The sequence below is a fragment of the Ovis canadensis genome, chromosome 3 (genome assembly GCF_042477335.2).
Source record: "Ovis canadensis isolate MfBH-ARS-UI-01 breed Bighorn chromosome 3, ARS-UI_OviCan_v2, whole genome shotgun sequence".
NCBI classification, from domain to species: domain Eukaryota; kingdom Metazoa; phylum Chordata; class Mammalia; order Artiodactyla; family Bovidae; genus Ovis; species Ovis canadensis.
In genome coordinates, this window is record NC_091247.1 from 42,117,397 (window position 1) to 42,135,648 (window position 18,252).

Consider the following 18,252-nt stretch of genomic DNA (forward strand, 5'->3'; position numbering starts at 1 on the left):
GCTCAACTATTGATCAAAAAAGCAAATTATATAAGTGGATAGTGCGAGGCAGAAACATGTGGACACAGCTGGAGTGTCATGTGTCATGGTTCCAGTCATTGCCAGCTGGCGGTCACACAAAGGCAGGCCAAGCCAAACAATTACTGTTATTCATAAGAGCAAATGTGCATTCCATACACACAGTGCAGGCTTTCTGAAATAACTGAGCATTCAGATGCATCCAGACAGCCGAGCTGGTTTTTTTTTTTTTAATCACATGTCCCTGGGTGCCAGGCCAAAATGGCAAAGTGACTCTGCTATTCAGAAACCCTTATCTTTACCCAATTAACCAAATCACTGTGACATTTGAGAGTTCTTCATGCACTTTGCTGAGTGCGTCAAACCAACAGTCTTACCAGGCAGCAGATGCACAGCTTCTGGAAGCAATCTGCTTTCATTCTTTTTTTTTTTTTTCTTTGAGCTGTAAATACCCTGTTAGACCGCTGCCCATTACAAGCCAGAGCTTGGAATCCATCTGTAAGATCCTAACATACATCTGAAATCTAGTGGTCCTGCTTGTCCTCAACTCCGTGTGTCTATGTGATGGATGGCTTCCAAAATATTGCCTTGGGAAGGTCAAGGATGGCCAAGCAGCAAGCAGTAGGGATTCATACTCTTGCTTAGGGGGAAAAATAAATTAAATGGAGAACATTCTAAAAGATTTTCTAGTAATGCACTGAAATGAGAACCCCTGCATTGCTTAAAATAAAGGCACAAAAGGAAGGAGAAGTCATATGGAGCTGCCTTTTTTTTTTTTTTCCCAAAAATTTCATCTATTTTCTTAAAATGTTGCTGTAACTCCCTGCCTATTCTTTCTTTCAAAGACAAAGTCACAGGCACATGTGAAAATGTGCCATCATATTATTGTTTACAGCTGCATCAGAATAAAGAGAGTCCTGGAGAGAAAGGTTCACTGCAGTAGGTCAATGTTTATATCTCATCCCTCCAAAAAAGAGATGGGGTACTCGCACAGTCCATTAGAAATAGAACGTGAGCCATATTGGTGACAGAATTATCTAGTAGCCACTCAATAAAGAAACAAGTAAAATTAATTCCAACAAAATATTTTATTTAATTCAATGTATCCAAGATATCATTTCAGTGTATAATCATTAAAGTATTAGTGAGATATTTTACATTTTTTGATACTAAGTCTCAAAGCCTGATGTATATTTTATACTTATGACACATCTCAATTTGGACTAGTCACATTTCCAGAGCTTCATAGCCACAGGTGGCTGATAGCTTCTATTTTGGATGTGCAGCATTCAAAAAGGCTTTTGGAGGGTGGGGATTTTGAGTCTGTCCAAGCACTCTTTGCCCAAGGACCAAGGGATAATGTCTAAAACACTGACTGAAGAGTCAAATACTTTGTTCCTGGTCCTAGGTTTACTGTCAAACCTCCTCCTGCATAGAAACTTCATTCGTAAAATGGAGAGGATAACATCTGCCTTATCACCTCTTCTAAGTTTTCTAAGGCTTCCCTGATGGCTCAGTTGGTAAAGAATCTGTCTGCAGTGCAGGAGACCCAGGTTCAATTCTTGGGGTGGGAAAATCCCATGGAAGAGGAAATGGCAGCCCACTCCAGTATACTTGCCTGTGAAATCCCATGGACAGAGGAGTCTGATGGCCTACAATCCATGGGGGTCACAAAGAGTCGGACGCAACTTAATGACTAAACCACCAGCACAAGACTTCAAGTTAAATAAAAGATTATTTTAAGAAATAGAAATAAACACTAAATACTATAGATTCTAGATTCAGTCTACAAATACTTTGATCATCTGATATGAACAGCTGGCTCATTGGATAAATCCCTGATGCTGGGAAAGATTCAGGGCAGAAGGAGAAGAGGGTGTCAAATGATGAGATGGCTGGATGGCACCACCAATGCAATTGACATGAACTTGGGCAAACTTCGGGAGATAGTGAGGGACAGAGAGGCCTGGTGGGCTGCAGTTCATGGAGTGGCTAAGAGTTGGACATGACTGGGCGACTGAACAACAGCAACAACAAACACTAGATTAAGCAAATACCTAAAAATTTATCAACAGTTGTTGAAAGGTCTAAAAAGCAAGGAAAATAATTCTATTTCTTAATTCTCTGTCTTGTTATTCCTTTCACAGGATAGGTTTAAAGTCAGATAGGATTTGAAAGACTAAAGGCCCCCTCATCACCAGTAAAGGTCTGGGAAGGATTTTTAAAATATCCAAGGTTTTTAAAGTCACCATGATAAAGTCTGAAGGAGATGGGAATACCAGACCACCTGACCTGCCTCTTGAGAAACTTGTATGCAGGTCAGGAAGCAACAGTTAGAACTGGACATGGAACAACAGACTCGTTCCAAATAGGAGAAGGAGTCCGTCAAGGCTGTATATTGTCACCCTGCTTATTTAAATTCTATGCAGAGTACATCATGAGAAATGCTGGGCAGGATGAAGCACAAGCTGGAATCAAGAGTGCCGGGAGAAATATAAAGAACTTCAGATATGCAAATGCACTACCTTACAGAAGAAAGAGATGAGGAACTAAAGAGCTTCTTGATGAAAGTGAGAGAGGAGAGTGAAAAAGTTGGCTTAAAGCTCAACATTCAGAAAATGAAGATCATGGCATCTGGTCCTGTCACTTCCTGGCAAATAGATGGGGAAACAATGGAAACAGTGGCTGATTTTATTTTGGAGGCTCCAAAATCACTGCAGATGGTGATTGCAGCCAAGAAATTAAAAGATGCTTGCTCCTTGGAAGAAAAGTTATGACCAACCTAGACAGCATATTAAAAAGCAGAGATATTACTTTGCCAACAAAGGTCCATCTAATCAAGGCTATGGTTTTTCCAGTAGTCATGTATGGATGTGAGACTTGGACTATAAAGAAAGCTGAGCACTGAAGAATTGATGCTTTTGAACTGTGGTGTTGGAGAAGACTCTTGAGAGTCCCTTGGACTGCAAGGAGATCCAACTAGTCCATCCTAAAGGAAATCAGTCCTGGGTGTTCATTGGAAGGACTGATGCTGAAGCTGAAACTCCAATACTTTGGCCACCTGATGGGAAGAGCTGATTCATTTGAAAAGACCCTGATGTTGGGAGGAATTGAAGGCAGGAGAAGAAGGGGACGACAGAGGATGAGATGGTTGGATGGCATCACCAACTCGATGGACATGAGCTTGGGTAGACTCCAGGAGTTAGTGATGAACAGGGAGGCCTGGCGTGCTGCAATTCATGGGGACGCAAAGAGTGGGACACGATTGAACTGAACCAGTAAGGTCACGTTCTTTTGTATAGGGCCATTCTTTCAATGGATGATCCCCGTAGAGATAAGCATTCCGGTTTTCCACTGAAACCTGGAAGCAGGCTTATCAGGTATGTCTTTACCGTTGTTCTTCATTGGTGAGATGATCTGAACATTTAGAGCCCTGCTGCCCTTTCAGCATGGCTGTCTCACAGCCCACTGTCCCTCACCTCACAGCTCCCCTGCTGTGTGGTTGAGTCAGGACCAGGGAACTGTTTGGCTTTGGATTCTCCATGTTAAAGTACATTGGCCAATGGGAATGCCAGCAGCTCTAGCCCATAAGGCACCAAATCAAAGGCCATTGACCTTTAATATCATAGTTACAATGCATGCATGCATGCATGCTTAGACACCCAGTTGTGTCCGACTCTTTGCAAATCCATGGACTGTAGTCTGCCAAGATCCTCTGTCCATGAGATTTTCCAGGCAAGAATACTGAAGTGAGTAGCCACTCTCTTCTCCAGGGGATCGTCCCAACCCAGGGATTGAACCTGCCTCCTGCATTGCAGGGGATTGCTTTGAGCCACCAGGGAAGCCCTATAGTTATGATATTTAGCATTTAACATTTCTCAAGGCTAATACTACTGGTAACAATGACTACCATCTTCATATCTCTAGATACTAACATTTAAATTCAAAATCATAATCATGAGGGCAATGTTTCTACACAGTGCCTTAAGTTTTGGAACAATTTTCGGATTGGTTACATTTACTCCTAAGTATTTTATCTTTTTCAAATGCTGCTTAAATGGGACTGCTGCCTTAATTTCTCTTTCTGATAGTTTATTGCTAGTGTAAGAAACACAACTGATTCTTGTGTATTGATTTTTTGTCCTGCAACTTCACTGAACTCATTTATTAGTTTTAATAGCTATTGGATGGAGTCTTTAGGATTACCTACATACAGTATTATGTCATCTGCAAACAGAGACAGTTTTACTTCTTCCTTTCTGCTTTGAATGCCTTTTATTTCTTCTTCTTACATAATTGTCTGGCTAAGACTTCCAGTACTATGAATACCAGTGACAAGAGTAGGCATTCTTTGTCTTGTTCCTGATCTTAAAAGGAAAGTTTTAGCTTTTCACTGTTGAGTATGATGTTAGCTGTGGGCTTTTCATATACAAAGCTGTGGGCCTTTATTATTAATATATTGAATTATGTTCCTTCCATATCCAGTTTGTTGAAAATTTTTATCATGAAAGTATATTGAATTCTGTTTAATGCTTCCCTGCACCTATAGACATGATCATATTGTTTTAGCCTCCATTCTGTTAATGTGTGTCACGTTGATTGATTTATGGATATTGAAGCATATTTGCATCCTGGGAATAAATTCCACTTGGTCATGGTGTCGGAATCTTTTGTATATTGTTGAATTCAGTTTGCTACTATTTTGTTGAGAATTCTGGCATCTCTGTTCATCAGGGATATTGGTGTGTGATTTCTTTTCTTCTAGTGTCTTTGTCTAACTTTGGTATCAGGGTAATGGTGGCCTCGTAAAATGACTGAAAGTGTTCTATATTCTATTTTTTGGAATGATTGATGTTAATTCTTCTTTAAGAATTTGGTAGAATTCACCATTGATGCCATGTGGTCCCAGGTTTCTCTTAATTGGGAGCTTTTTGATTACAGAGTCAATCTCCTAACTAGTAATTGGCTTGTTCACATTTTACATTTCTTTATGATTTAGTATTGGTAGAGTGTATGTTTTAGGGGTCTATCCATTTCTTCTGGGGTGTGCAAATTTTTGACAAATAATTGTTCACAGTAACCTCTTAGGATTCTTTGCACTTGTGTGGGATCAGTTGTAATATCTCCTCTTTCATTTCTAATTTCATTTACTTAAATTTTCTCTCTTTTTCTCCTCATAAGTTTAGCTAAAATTTTGCATATATTTTTTATCTTAAGTTTTAGTTTCATTGATCTTTTATAGTCTTTTTAGACTCTATTTTATTTATTTTCACTCTGATCTTTGATAATTTCTTCCTTTGACTAACTTTGAAAAGTGAAAGTTGCTCAGTAGTATCTGACTCTTTGCAACAGCATGGACCATACAGTCCATGGAATTCTCCAGGCCAGAATACTGGAGCGGGTAGCCTTTCCCTTCTCCAGGGAATCTTCCCAACCCAGGAACTGAACTCAGGTCTCCTGCATTGCTGGAGGATTCTTTACCAGCTGAGTCACAAGGGAAGCCCAAGAATACCAGAGTGGGTAGCCTATCCTTTCTCCAGCAGATCTTCCTGACCCGGGAATCAAACCAAGGTCTCCTGCATTGCAGGTGGATCCTTTACCAGCGGAGCTATCAGGGGGTTTAGTTTTTCTTCTTTTTCTAATTTTTGAAATGTAAAGTCAGGTTATCTATTTGAATTCTTTCTTTTTCTTAATGTAGACATTTATTTCTATAACATTCCCTATTAGAACTGGTTTTGCTGCATCCCATACTTTTTGGTATGTTGTGTTTCAATTTTCATTTGTCTAAAGATATTTTAAAATTTCTCCTTTGATTTCTTCTTTGCCCCATTAGTTATTCAGGAGCATGCTGTTTGATCCCTACACATTTTTGTATTTTCTAGCTTTCTCCTCGTAACTGATTTCTAGTTTCATACCACTACGGTCAGAAAAGATGCTTGATATGATTTCAGTCTTCTTAAATTTATTAAAACGTGGTTTGTGACCCATCTTATGATATCCTGGAGAATGTTCCATGTGTGTTTGAGAAGAATGTGCATCCTGCTGCTATTGGATAGAGGTTCTATATGTATCTGTTAGGTCCATCTGATCTAACAAGTAGTTGAAGTCCAATGTTTCCTTAATGATTTTCTGTCTGGATAGTCTGTTCATTATTGAAAATGGAATATTGAAGCCCCTTAATATGATTGTATTGATGTCTATTCCTCCCTTCCTTGTTAATATTTGCTTTATAAATTTTTGTACTTCTATGTTGATTGCATAAGTGTTTACTAATGTTATAGCCTCTTGATGAATTCATCCCTTATCATCATATAACATCTTCCCTGTCTCTTGTTAGAGTCTTTGGAATAAAGTCTATTTTGTCTGATGTAAGTATAGGCACCTCTGCTTTCTTTTGGTTTCCATTTGCATGGAATGTCTTTTCCCATTCCTCACTTTCAGTGTATGTGCTCTCTTAAAGCTGAAGCAAGTCTCTTATAAGTCCCATATAGTTAAGTCTTGCTTCTCTGTCCAACCACAATATGCCTTTTGATTGAAGAATTTAATTCATTTACATTTAAAATAGTTATTAATAGGTATGGACTTAACTACTGCCATTTTGTTAACTGTTTTATGATTGGTCAGTATTTCCTGAATGAGTGAATGGATGAATAAATGACTTAAATACTTTTTAAATGGAACTGTTTCTTACCATTTACTTTCCCAAATCATTAGTACAAAGTTTTCATTGAATGAAATGGTTTTTTATTGCCAATAAGAGATTACAATATAATACAGTCATTTTTGAAAAATCATGCCTTAGTTTGCCACAAGGCTTTAAACCTAAAGGCAGATCAACAGAAACTGCCAGTGGTAGCTCTATTGGAAGAGTGTGACATATTAAGCTAGGTGTGTATGCGGCCTAAGACAGGGGTCCCCAAGCCTCAGGCCATGGACTAGTATAGCAGTCCGTGGCCTATTGGGACTGGGCTGCACAGCAGGAGGTGAATGGCAGGCAAGGGAGCGAAGCTTCATCTGTATTTATAGCTGCCTCCCATTGTTCGCGTTACTGCTGGAGCTCTGCCTCCCATCAGATCAGTAGGGGCATTCGATTCTCACAGGTATACAAACCCTGCTGTGAATTGTGCATATGAGGGATCTAGGTCACATACTCCTTATGAGAATCTAATGCCTGATGATCTGAGGAGGTGGAGCTGAGGTGGTGATGTTAGTGCTAGAGAGCGGCTGCAAATACAGATTATCATTAGCAGAGAGGTTTGACTGCACAGAGACCATAATAAATCAGTTGCTTGCAGACTCACATCAAACCCCCCAGATGAGATCTTCTAGTCACAGGAAAGCAAGCTCAGGGCTCCCACTGATTCTGCATTATGGTGAGTTATATGCATTCATTATATATCACAACATAATAATAATAGAAATAAAGTGCACAGTAAGTGTTCAGTGCAGTTCAGTTCAGTCGCTCAGTTGTGTCTGGCTGTTTGAGACGCCATGGCAAAACACCAGGCCTCCCCATCCATCACCAACTCCCGTAGTTTACTCAAACTCATGTCCATTGAGTTGGTGATGCCATCCAACCATCTCATCCTCTGTCATCCCTTTCTCTTCCCGCCTTCAATCTTTCCCAGCCATCAATGTCTTTTCAAATGAGTCAGCTCTTCTCATCAGATGGCCAAAGTATTGGAGTTTCAGCTTCAGCATCAGTCCTTCCAATGAACATTCAAGACTGAATTCCTTTAGGATGGACTGGTTGAATGTCCTTGCAGTCTAAGAGACTCTCAAGAGTCTTCTCCAACACCACAGTTCAAAAGCATCAATTCTTCAGCGCTCAGCTTTCTTTATAGTCCAACTCTCACATCCATACATGACCACTGGAAAAAACAGCCTTGACTTGCCAACAGACAGACCTTGTTGGCAAAGTAATGTCTCTGCTTTTTAATATGCTGTCTAGGTTGGTCATAACTTTTCTTCCAAGGAGTAAGCGTCTTTTAATTTCCTGGCTGCAATCACCATCTGCAGTGATTTTGGAGCCCAAAAAGTCAGCCACTGTTTCCACTGTTTCTCCATGTATTTGCTATGAGGTGATGGGACCAGATGACATGATCTTCGTTTTCTGAATGTTGAGATTTAAGCCAACTTTTTCACTCTCTTCCAGTTTCATCAAGAGGCTCTTTAGTTCTTCACTTACTGCCATAAGGGTGGTGTCATCTGCATATCTGAGGTTCTTGATATTTCTCCTGGCAATCTTGATTCCAGCTTGTGCTTCTTCCAGCCCAGTGTTTCTCATGACATACTCTGCATGTAAGTTAAATAAGCATGGTGACAACATACAGCCTTGACCCACTCCTTTTCCTATTTAGAACCAGTCTGTTGTTCCATGTCCGGTTCAATAAGCGTAATGTGCTTGAATCATTCTCAATCTAATTTCTGCCCTTGTCTGTCAAAGAATTGTCTTCCACAAAACTGATCCCTGGTGCCAAAAAATGTTGAAGGATGCTGGCCTAAAACATGGAACACTCGTGACTGCTTTGATTATTCATACATCCATTCATCCATTCAACACATCTTATTTGAGTGCACAGTAGGTGTTGAAGTCTCCCGTATGTACTGGAGAGATAGTGATGATCAAAACCCCTAACTAATGTTCCCTGTCCCCGTTGGGCTTACCATCTAGTCCTTCATTTCCTTTAGAATCTTGGGCACAAGATATGAAATTTCTTAGTATCTGTCAGTCAGAAGATGAAGATGGAGCTTCTGCTGTCTTTCACATTAAGAAAATTAAATCCCTTGTTTGACTCTTCCTTCCACATCCCCACTACCCCCTGATTTTAAAAGTTTACTAATAGCACTCATCCATAGAAGCAGTCCAATAGCTTGCTCAAGTTCACTGGAAATGAATCTCCCCTCCTCTGCCTTTTCCCGTAAGGAACAGCCAAGGACACTGAGGGGGAGGCTCACACTTAAACTCCAGTGAGAGGACCCCAAACCCACATCAGACACCCTGGCTTCCAGGCCTGTACACGTATCATGCACCATCTCTGGGTAAAATCTAAACTGCTTTAGTCACTTCTCAGGATGCCTGGGGCTGAGTCAGTAACTTGAGTTAAGTGAGGACAGCCCACCTGCAAATGCTCCTTCTCTTCTTTGCATGCTTTTTTTCCATGGCTCCTGACGCTTCTTGGCCACCCATCATTTTCCATTTAGTTGTGGGCAGTCTTCTTATCTTCAAAGTGCTTCCCTTCGCCTTGCAGAGGGAAGTCTACCCCTAAATAAAGTTCTTGGTTTTCTGTGTATGCTGAGAGCCCCTGCCAGCAGTCCAGCTGCTTTCGGACCCTTGCCACCCAGCCTCTGCCAGCATTTCCGAGTTTCCACTACAGGAATAGATCCCTTGGAAGGAGACTTGCTTCTTTTGGGCCATGAAGCCTCTTTTCTGAGAGGGTAGACAGAGTGAGAAAGCCCAGGGGAGAGCCGGCGCAGAGGTTCCATGAAAAAGGTTCTTCAGGGCTGTGTGGTGTTGTTGAACGGTGGTGTTGTGTGACAGAAGAATCCCTCAGTCTTTCTGATTTTGGCCAAGGCTCCCTGCTTCTTCATGAGATGTTGATGAATTTGTGCCTGGTTTCTCTCTGATGATTACCTCTGTGTTTACACTGTGCTGCCTCGGAGTCACTGCTGTATCTTGAATGCTCATTCAAGGAGAGTAACTCAAGGGCTGACAGCTGGTGAGGTCATTCCACAGTCTCGCCAAGGCCCGTGTGCCATTACAATGAAGTAATAATGTATTTATAACACACCTAACCGCTGATGGCTTCGATTGCTGTGGCTTTTCCCCCTGCATTTGCACAGATGTTTTTTGAAAACTCAAGAATTGGCCTCCAGAAACAACCTTCTTGCAAACAAACTCTGTCTGTTGACTCTGGCGGGTGCTTATAACGAGAGTTGTTAGCACGCGGGATTTATGTTTCAAATATCATTTTAATTTCTCAGGCAGCATTTTTACCACATGATGTTAATTCACTGGTGCACTTGAATCCCACAGCCTCTCTCTCCCTCGCCCTGCATTCTCTCTCTCTCTTTCCTTTTTTAATGAAAATATGGACTTGGTTTCTAAGGAAATATTCTCAGTGGCTGATTCATAGAAACACAGTGCATTCATTTTCCATGGAATTTACTCTGAAATGTCATAGTCTTTTAATCCGATAAATGACGTACATTTGTGGTTCATTAAGCCCCTCCCTTTATCCCCTAGTAGCATCTTTTTTGTCACACACAAGGGCTCTGCAATTAATCCCAACAGGAGCAGTTGATCTTCCTGAGAGATATAAGCTTCTTTTAACATTTATTAGGAAACAATGGGAAAGCATTTAAAAATGATGGTACACACACCAGGTTGACATCAAGGATGGATTCCTGTGAGAACTGTGAAGTCAGCCTTGCATATCTTTCTTTTTCTAATATATATTTTATTTTTGGCTGCATTTGGTCTTAGTTGCTGCATGTGAGCTCTTCACTGGGGCATGCGGGCTTCTCTCCAGTTGCGACACTTGGGCTCCGAAGCAGACAGGCTCAGGAAGTGCTTTGAGATATGCAGAATCTTAGTTTCCCGACCAAGAATCGAACCCATGTCCCCAGAACTAGAAAGCCAACTCCTAACCACTGGACCACCAGAGGAGTCTCTGTAAACCTTAATATTTCCTGATAGCAGTAGGTTTGAGATAACATCTTTACTGACTTCACAATTAGCAACCAGGTATTTAAAAAAATTAAAACCGTCAGAGATTTTTGTCCTGATCCTCTCACATTGCCCCTTTCTTCTCTTTCCTTTCCTGCAATCCCAAAACATTTTATGTCTGCTTCTTAGTCCTCTGGCTGAATCAGCTCTGGAAGGATGGCATTATCTTACATAAAGGCATCCCCTTGGCTCACAAGGCTCCTCCCAGCACCTTGGTGCAAGAGTAAATATTTCTTAATTCACATGCACCCTTTCCAGTTTTTCATGAGCCCTGAAACAGGTAACATCAACTCTGAGACTTGAAACAAGAGGGTAAAACCTCCCTTTTGTCTTCACCGCTTATGCTGTGTTTTCTGGTATAGATTGGCTTTTGACACACAGGTGGTGGCTCAGACAGTAAGGAATCTGCCTGCAATGCAGATTTGATCCCTGGGTCAGGAAGATCTCCTGGAGTAGGGAATGGAAACCCACTCCAGTATTCTTGCCTGGAAAATTCTACAAACAGACCATGAGGTCTCAAATTCAGACACGACTGAGAGACTAACATTTTCACTTTCTGCTCCACTAATGCTTCTTAAGCTGCTGCTGCTGCTGCTAATCGCTTCAGTCATGTCCAGCTGTGCGACCCCATAGGCGATGCTTCTTAAGAGACAACTCCAAAGTCCCTGCTTGGTCCTGACCCTTGACCTCTTTGAAATTCCAGACTCTCTTGAGCACAGCCTCCTGGAGCCTTCTCACCTGCTGATTTCTGCTGCACTCCCCTCCCTAGTTCCTTCTCTACCTTGCCTGCTCACTTTCTTTCTTCCGTTGTTACCTGCCTTCTGGCTCTGGTCTATACAATCTCTGGGACAATCTTTTCCAACATCCCCAGTTCTTGGTTTCAATCATATTTCTGTTTCTAGCTCTGACCCTCACTTCTCACTAATGATTTAACATGCTCATCTCTGGATGTTAGAAAGGGGTGAATTTCCCACGTGCTGCCTAACTTGTTTTCTTCCTGTAGTGAGTTCTAGCTCACCCAGCATCCCAGTCCTTCACTCAGAAACCCCAGATAGAAATCTCAGTGTCATCTTTCCCACCTCCGCCTCCTCTGCTGCAACCTCCCCTGCATTCTCATCTGCTCCTTCTCTGTATCTTATTGGTGGTCGTTTAGTCGCTAAGTCGTGTCTGACTCTTGCAACCCCATGGACTGTATAGCCCACCTGGCACCCCTGTCCATGGGATTTCCAGGCAGGAATACTGGAGTGGGTTGCTATTTCCTATTGGTGCTTCCTTTTTTTTTAACCATCATGAGACACATCAGAATCACCTCGGTGCTTCTAAAACAAACTTGCTGGGCCCTGCCCTGGAGACCGTGATTCAGTGCCTCTAGGGTGGGGCCAGGCATCTGTGTTTTGATGAAGCTCTGAGGGATTTGGACACACAACCAGGTGGAGAAACACAGCTGGAGAGACTGGCTCTTTCTGTTCCCACAGAGCCTGCCCTGGGTCAGGCGAGCAGCTCATCACCCTCCACTGGGGCTTGCTCCTGCCTCCCTGGCTTCCTTCCAGCAGTTGGATACATTGCTATAGCCAGAGGAGCTTTCTAGCTGGGCATCCTGTCGTGTTATTCCCTTGTTTAAACATATGGTTTGCTGTTTTCCATGGGCAATTTCACACCTCTTATCATGACTGGTCCCCTCTTTCCTCATTCTTTTTCTTCCTGCGGACGCTTTCCTGATACCTTTCCTACCATCAGGAAGGTGCGCTGTGCCCTGTGGGTCATTCTTCCAGCTTCTGGATTAAAACTAGAGTTATTTTTCCAAGTCCAGCTCCAAAACCAGCTCTCTTGCCTGCTGGGGAAACCCCTCTTGGTCAGAGGCACTGCCTCCTATGGGTCCCCATGTTGCAGAGCCCCAGGTTTGCTGCTCCTCCACCCAGCTCCAATTCCCAAAAGGAGAGGGGCTCCTTCAAGGCAGGGCCCCTGCCCTCCACACTCCTCTCTGCACACACACAGACGAATGCACATCAGTTTTCAGAGAGACTTATGTGGGTAGATGTTTCTAGGTAAGGGAAGCGGCAGAGTTTCCAATGCAAAAAGCTTAGAAATAATGAACTTTTTTCCCCTTCATTAGCATTTCTCTTTAAAAAAAGTTTTTTATTTCATATTGGAGCACAGTTGATTAAAATGCTGTGTTTGTTTTGGGGGTACAGCAAAGTGATTCAGTTATACATATACAGGTATCTATTTTTTTCCCAAACTATTTTCCCATTTAGGTTATTACAGAATATTGAGCAGCATTTCCTGTGCTATAGAGTAGGTCATTGTTGATTATCCATTTTAAATACACCAGTGTATACAAGCCTTCCCAGGGTGTGCTACTTACTAGAGTCACACTGCTGTGGGCAGCAGTGGGAACAAGGGCTTGGAGAGAACAGGGTTAAACCCCCAGCCTTGCCCCTTCCCTCTGTGTGATCTGGGACTAGACATTTAATATCTTTGTGCCTTCACCCCTTTGTCTGTAAAACGACGTTAATGATACGTACTTTGCAGAGTTGAAATGAGAATAAAACGGAATGGCCTATAAGAATATGCCTGGCCCAGCTCTGTAAGAACCTGGATGAGTGGGAAAGGATGGGAGGGAGGTTCAAGAGAGGGAGGATATGTGCACACCTGTGGCTAGTTCATGCTGATGTATGGTAGAAATGAAACCAGTACTGTAAAGCATATATCCTTCAATTAAAAATAAATTACATTTTTTAAAAAGGAAACACTTGGCCCATAAGAAATACACGACAATGTCATTTTCTCTTTTTTCTCCAGGGACCAGGGTGAAGTTTAGTCAGTCCAGGAGGACACCAAAGGACAGTCCTCAGCTCCCACAAGCCACCTGCTGCTTTGGGCTTTCTGGAGCCTGCTCACCCCTCCTTCCTACCTGCAGGGTTTCCTGTGTACGGTGGTAAAGCCAATCATGGAAGGTACAATCTGGAATCAGACTGTTTGAACTACTGCCTGACTCCAGAGAAAGTACTTAATCTGTGTAGACATCAGTGTTCTCTTCTGTAAAATGGGATAATATTACCTAACTCACCATGTTGTCATAGGAATCAATGACATATAAACACAGGGCATTTAGCTCAGTGCCTGACACAGAGGGCTGGGTGTGCGGTAGTCATTATCCCTAGGAAAGGGAGGCAACAGTGCTGTCCAGCCCTGGCTATGCTGGTAATATTTGGGGGCAAAACCATGAAAAAAGCTATCCCTCTCTCACTGGCATTTCTTTTCAGGTTGTCTCCCAATACACTGGGGTTTCCATTTCACCACCTGACAAAAGAGTGACATAAATGCTTCTAGCCTTCAGTAAATTTTCATTGTTCTATGCAATTTAATGAAATTAATTATAGGATTTAATATAATTATACTTCTGTAATTTAACAATCCGACTCATTTTAAATTGTCCCCCTCTTGTATTTTTGCATGGAGTATGCAGCTCCTCACCCAAGTCACTGCCTCAGGCTTGACTTGCAGAGTCGAGCACTGGCTCCCTGCCCTTCTCAGGAGTTTTGGGAAACAGGAGGGGGAGAACCCTCAAGGTGTCATTGGGTCTACTCCCTTCTTGGATGATTCAAACTTGAGGCTGCACAGTAGTCTGTGTTTCTGATTGTATGCCTTTCTTTGTGTTCCTACCTGTGGAGAAAAGCATAAAGCCAAGTTCTTGTGATTCTCCTGGTGTAGCTTAATCACTAGACTTACTTGTGGCATTGTAAGCCACAGGGATCCTCTCCTCCCCATGCAGATAAAGGCCATGTCACTGGGGTCTTTCTCTGCGGGATTTGGAATCTTAGAAAATTTTTTCAACTCAAGACAGCCTAGTAATGAAAGGTTATCCCATATTGTTAAAGTAAATGACATAGGAAAAAGGTAGGCCAAGACTCATAGAATCACAATACACCATATTACATGCTGAACAACCTCCCTGTACTAGGAAATTTCATCTGGTTTGCTTTAAAGTCAAGGTTAGTTAGTTCACCCCTTCAGAATGGGGTGAATTTGAAATGCTTGGGTTTTTTTTTTGTCTTTGTTTTCCCTAATTCTTGTTTTTCTAAAGAAATAATCAAGCTTTGATGCTCTGCTTGGTAAGGTCCAAAGCTTGTATAAAACCACTCCTTGTAGAAGGAGAATCTTTTTTCTTTCAGAAGTTGCACAGACTGAGGTCTAGAAACACCGAGAATGGTTCATGAGCTCTATCACAGTGAAAGCTATTGTAAATCAATTAATATTTATTGTGTTTCTGGCACTGTAATTAAGTAGTCCGCCATAAACAGAACTACACTGTCAAGGTAAGCACTTCAGTGCTTACCCAGTGATTAGCACTTATTCTCATGTTTGTGTCTGTGACTGAACTCACATTGATCTCATTTATGATGGGCTTGGCTTCAAGCTCTCAAGTTCTAGGTCTGTACCACATACTTCTGATCTACCTTGGCCCAGTGGTTGCCCAAGGCACACACAGAGCATCCAACTGTGCAAGCAAATTTCATGTCTGTGCTCAGAGTCACACCTATTAACATTCCATTGGCCAAGGAAGCAATATTGCTAAGCCCAAAGTTAAGTGAGTGGAACTCCACCCATCATGAAGTCAGGGCAAGTCAGAGTGGGGAATGGGGCTGGAGGAGTTGGGAGGGAGTGATTATTTGCTGAACCATAATATTAACTCCCACATTCATCCATTTACTTTGTGTGCAGGGCAACGAGTTCAAACTTATCTACTTCCATTGTTTTAGTTAAATTGCATATGAACATAGGAGTAATGTACTCCTATGAATAATCTTCACTGTGACTCTTTAGTTTTTGTGGCATTAGCATAGAAGTTGGAGTGTGTGTGTGTGCATGCTAAGTCGCTTCAGCCATGCCCAACTCTTTGCAACTCTATGGACTGTAAGCCTCCCAGGCTCCTCTGTCCATGGGATTCTCTGGGCAAGAATACTGGAGTGGGTTGCCATGCCCTCCTCCAGGGGATCTTCATGACCCAGGAATCAAACCCATGTCTCTTTTGTCTCCTGCATTGACAAGCGGGTTCTTCACCACTGGTGCTGCCTGGGAAGCCCAAAAATTGGGGACAGAAGACCAAATCCTATCTCTGTGACTTCTGAGAGGGTGGATCTGTGGACAAATGAGCTGACCACCCTGAACTTTAAAGCCCTCATTAGAAAATGCAGACCATCCTTCAACCTGGTTTCCAACATGAGGATAAACTGAAGTATCTTGAGAAGTATAAAGTGCTGCTGAAGTTATTGTTGATTTTTTTTTCTAGTTAGCAGAATGCAAACCCCTTAGTAAAAGAACCCTCATGCTCTTTACACAGGGGAAAGGGAGGTGGTCTTGGGATAGAAACTTGGATTAGAACCTTGACTCTGTGAATTACTTGGCCTTTATGAACCTCAGTTTCCTTCTTTGTAAAACGTGGGTCAAGAACATCAGCTCTGCTTACCTCTAGTTTTTTTGAGACATCAGATGAAGCAGTGGATGAAAAACACTTCCTAAAGTGTCCAATGTCATGCCACATGCTGTGGGGACTCAACATTTTGTTTACTTGTGCCACGTTTATTTGTTATCTGAATGAAGGGGAGTTGTAGAAAATTACAGGCTTGAAATGGTTATTCTTTTATATGCAAATGAAGGCTTGGAAGAAGTGGTTTTTAAGATCAAAGTTTAAGGAAAACCGCATCTTATTAACCTGAAGGCAGAGAGAGAAATTCCGTGGAGGAGGGATAGCCTTTGCATCAAAATTGAAGGCTGAGATTCTTGAAAAAGGTAAGCAAAGGGGTTACAGAAGTGCCAAGAGGGCTGTTTTGTGGTGATCTTACTGTGTGGCACCCAGGGTGTATTCCAATTGGTTGTTTCTGTGGATCTTTATAACCTCTGAGTTTAAACCAAGGAACCAAATTAAAGGGAGGGAGGTGAGGCTGGAGATTTAGAGCTGGTGGAAAGATAGGTCTGGATTTTATATCTCACCTGTGCTGTTCACAGGTGAAGCAGTATGACCTTGGGACAATTACTTAGCTTATCTGAACCAGGGTTTTCTCATCTGTACAATGGGATGAATATATCAGTGCTTAATTAACAGGAAGTATTGAGCACCTGATGAGCAGATAATAAGGCCACCTAGCCCCAGGGATCTCAGGGTCATACCTGGCAGGCCTGAGGGAAGGCAGAAATAGAAGATGAATTAGTTTCTCAGAGTAAAATAATTAATTGGTGGGGCCTCAGTGAGTTGACTCATTGGAAAAGACTGATGCTGGAAGGGATTGGGGGCAGGAGGAAGAGGGGACGACCCAGGATGAGATGGCTGGATGGCATCACCGACTCCATGGATGTGAGTTTGAGTGAACTCCGGGAGTTGGTGATGGACAGGGAGGCCTGGCGTGCTGCAATTCATGAGGTCGCAAAGAGTCGGACACGCCTGAGCGACTGAACTGAACTGGACTGAACAGTATAGATCATCATATACAATGATCCACGACCTTTAGGAATTTCCTCTACGTTCTCAGTTTAGCCCCTGGACAGTCTTTAAATATCAAAATGGTCAGCCTGTATTCCAGATCAATTACTAAATAAGAGTTGTTGGGATTTTAGTCCAGGTATTGGTATTTTCTAAACCCCACTCCCACCCCTAGATGGTTCCCATGTGTGAATAGGCGGAGGACTGCTGCTCTGGTGAAATGCGCATCTTCCTCCTGTGGGACAAATTAGCATGGTGGTCAGGGATTTGGAAGTGGATACACCTGGGTTTGAATCCTGGCTCTTCTGCTGACTAGCTGTGGACCTCAAACTTCAATTTCTTGATCTGTAAATGGAGACCACAGTCCTTATTTAACGAAGGCTGGTGTAAATATGAAATGAAATAACCAATGTGACCATATGGTAAGTGATCAAAAAATGGTAGCTGTTGTTACTAAAAGAGGCCTTCTCTGAGCAACCACTCCTTTTAATTTGCCTGACCTTGATCTCACTCTTCTCTTTACCATATTACCTGATTTTATTTCCAATGTAGCATATTAGAGACTATGAAGTCATTTTTATTTACTTACCATAGGATAGGTACGATGATCATAGGGATATTTTCTGTCCTGCTTGCCTCTACGTTCCCAGTACCTAAAACTGTGTCTGGTACCAAGTGCTGTTGTTGTTAGGTCGCTAAGCTGTGTCCAGCTCTTTGCTACCCTGTGGACTGCAGCATGCCAGGCCCCTCTGTCTTCCACTATCTCCTGGATGTTCGCTGAGTCGGTGATGCTATCTAAGTATCTCATCCTCTACCGCTCCCCCCCCCTTCTCCTTTTGCCTTCAATCTTTCCTAGCATCAGGGTCTTTTCCAGTGAGTTGTTTCTTTGCATCAGGTGGCCAAAGTATTGCAGCTTCAGTTTCGGCATCAGTCCTTCCAATGAAGATTCTGTGTCTTCGATAAAGATTTGTTTGAATGAATGAAAACATAAATGTTACCCACCTTTGGAAAGTCTGATTAAAAT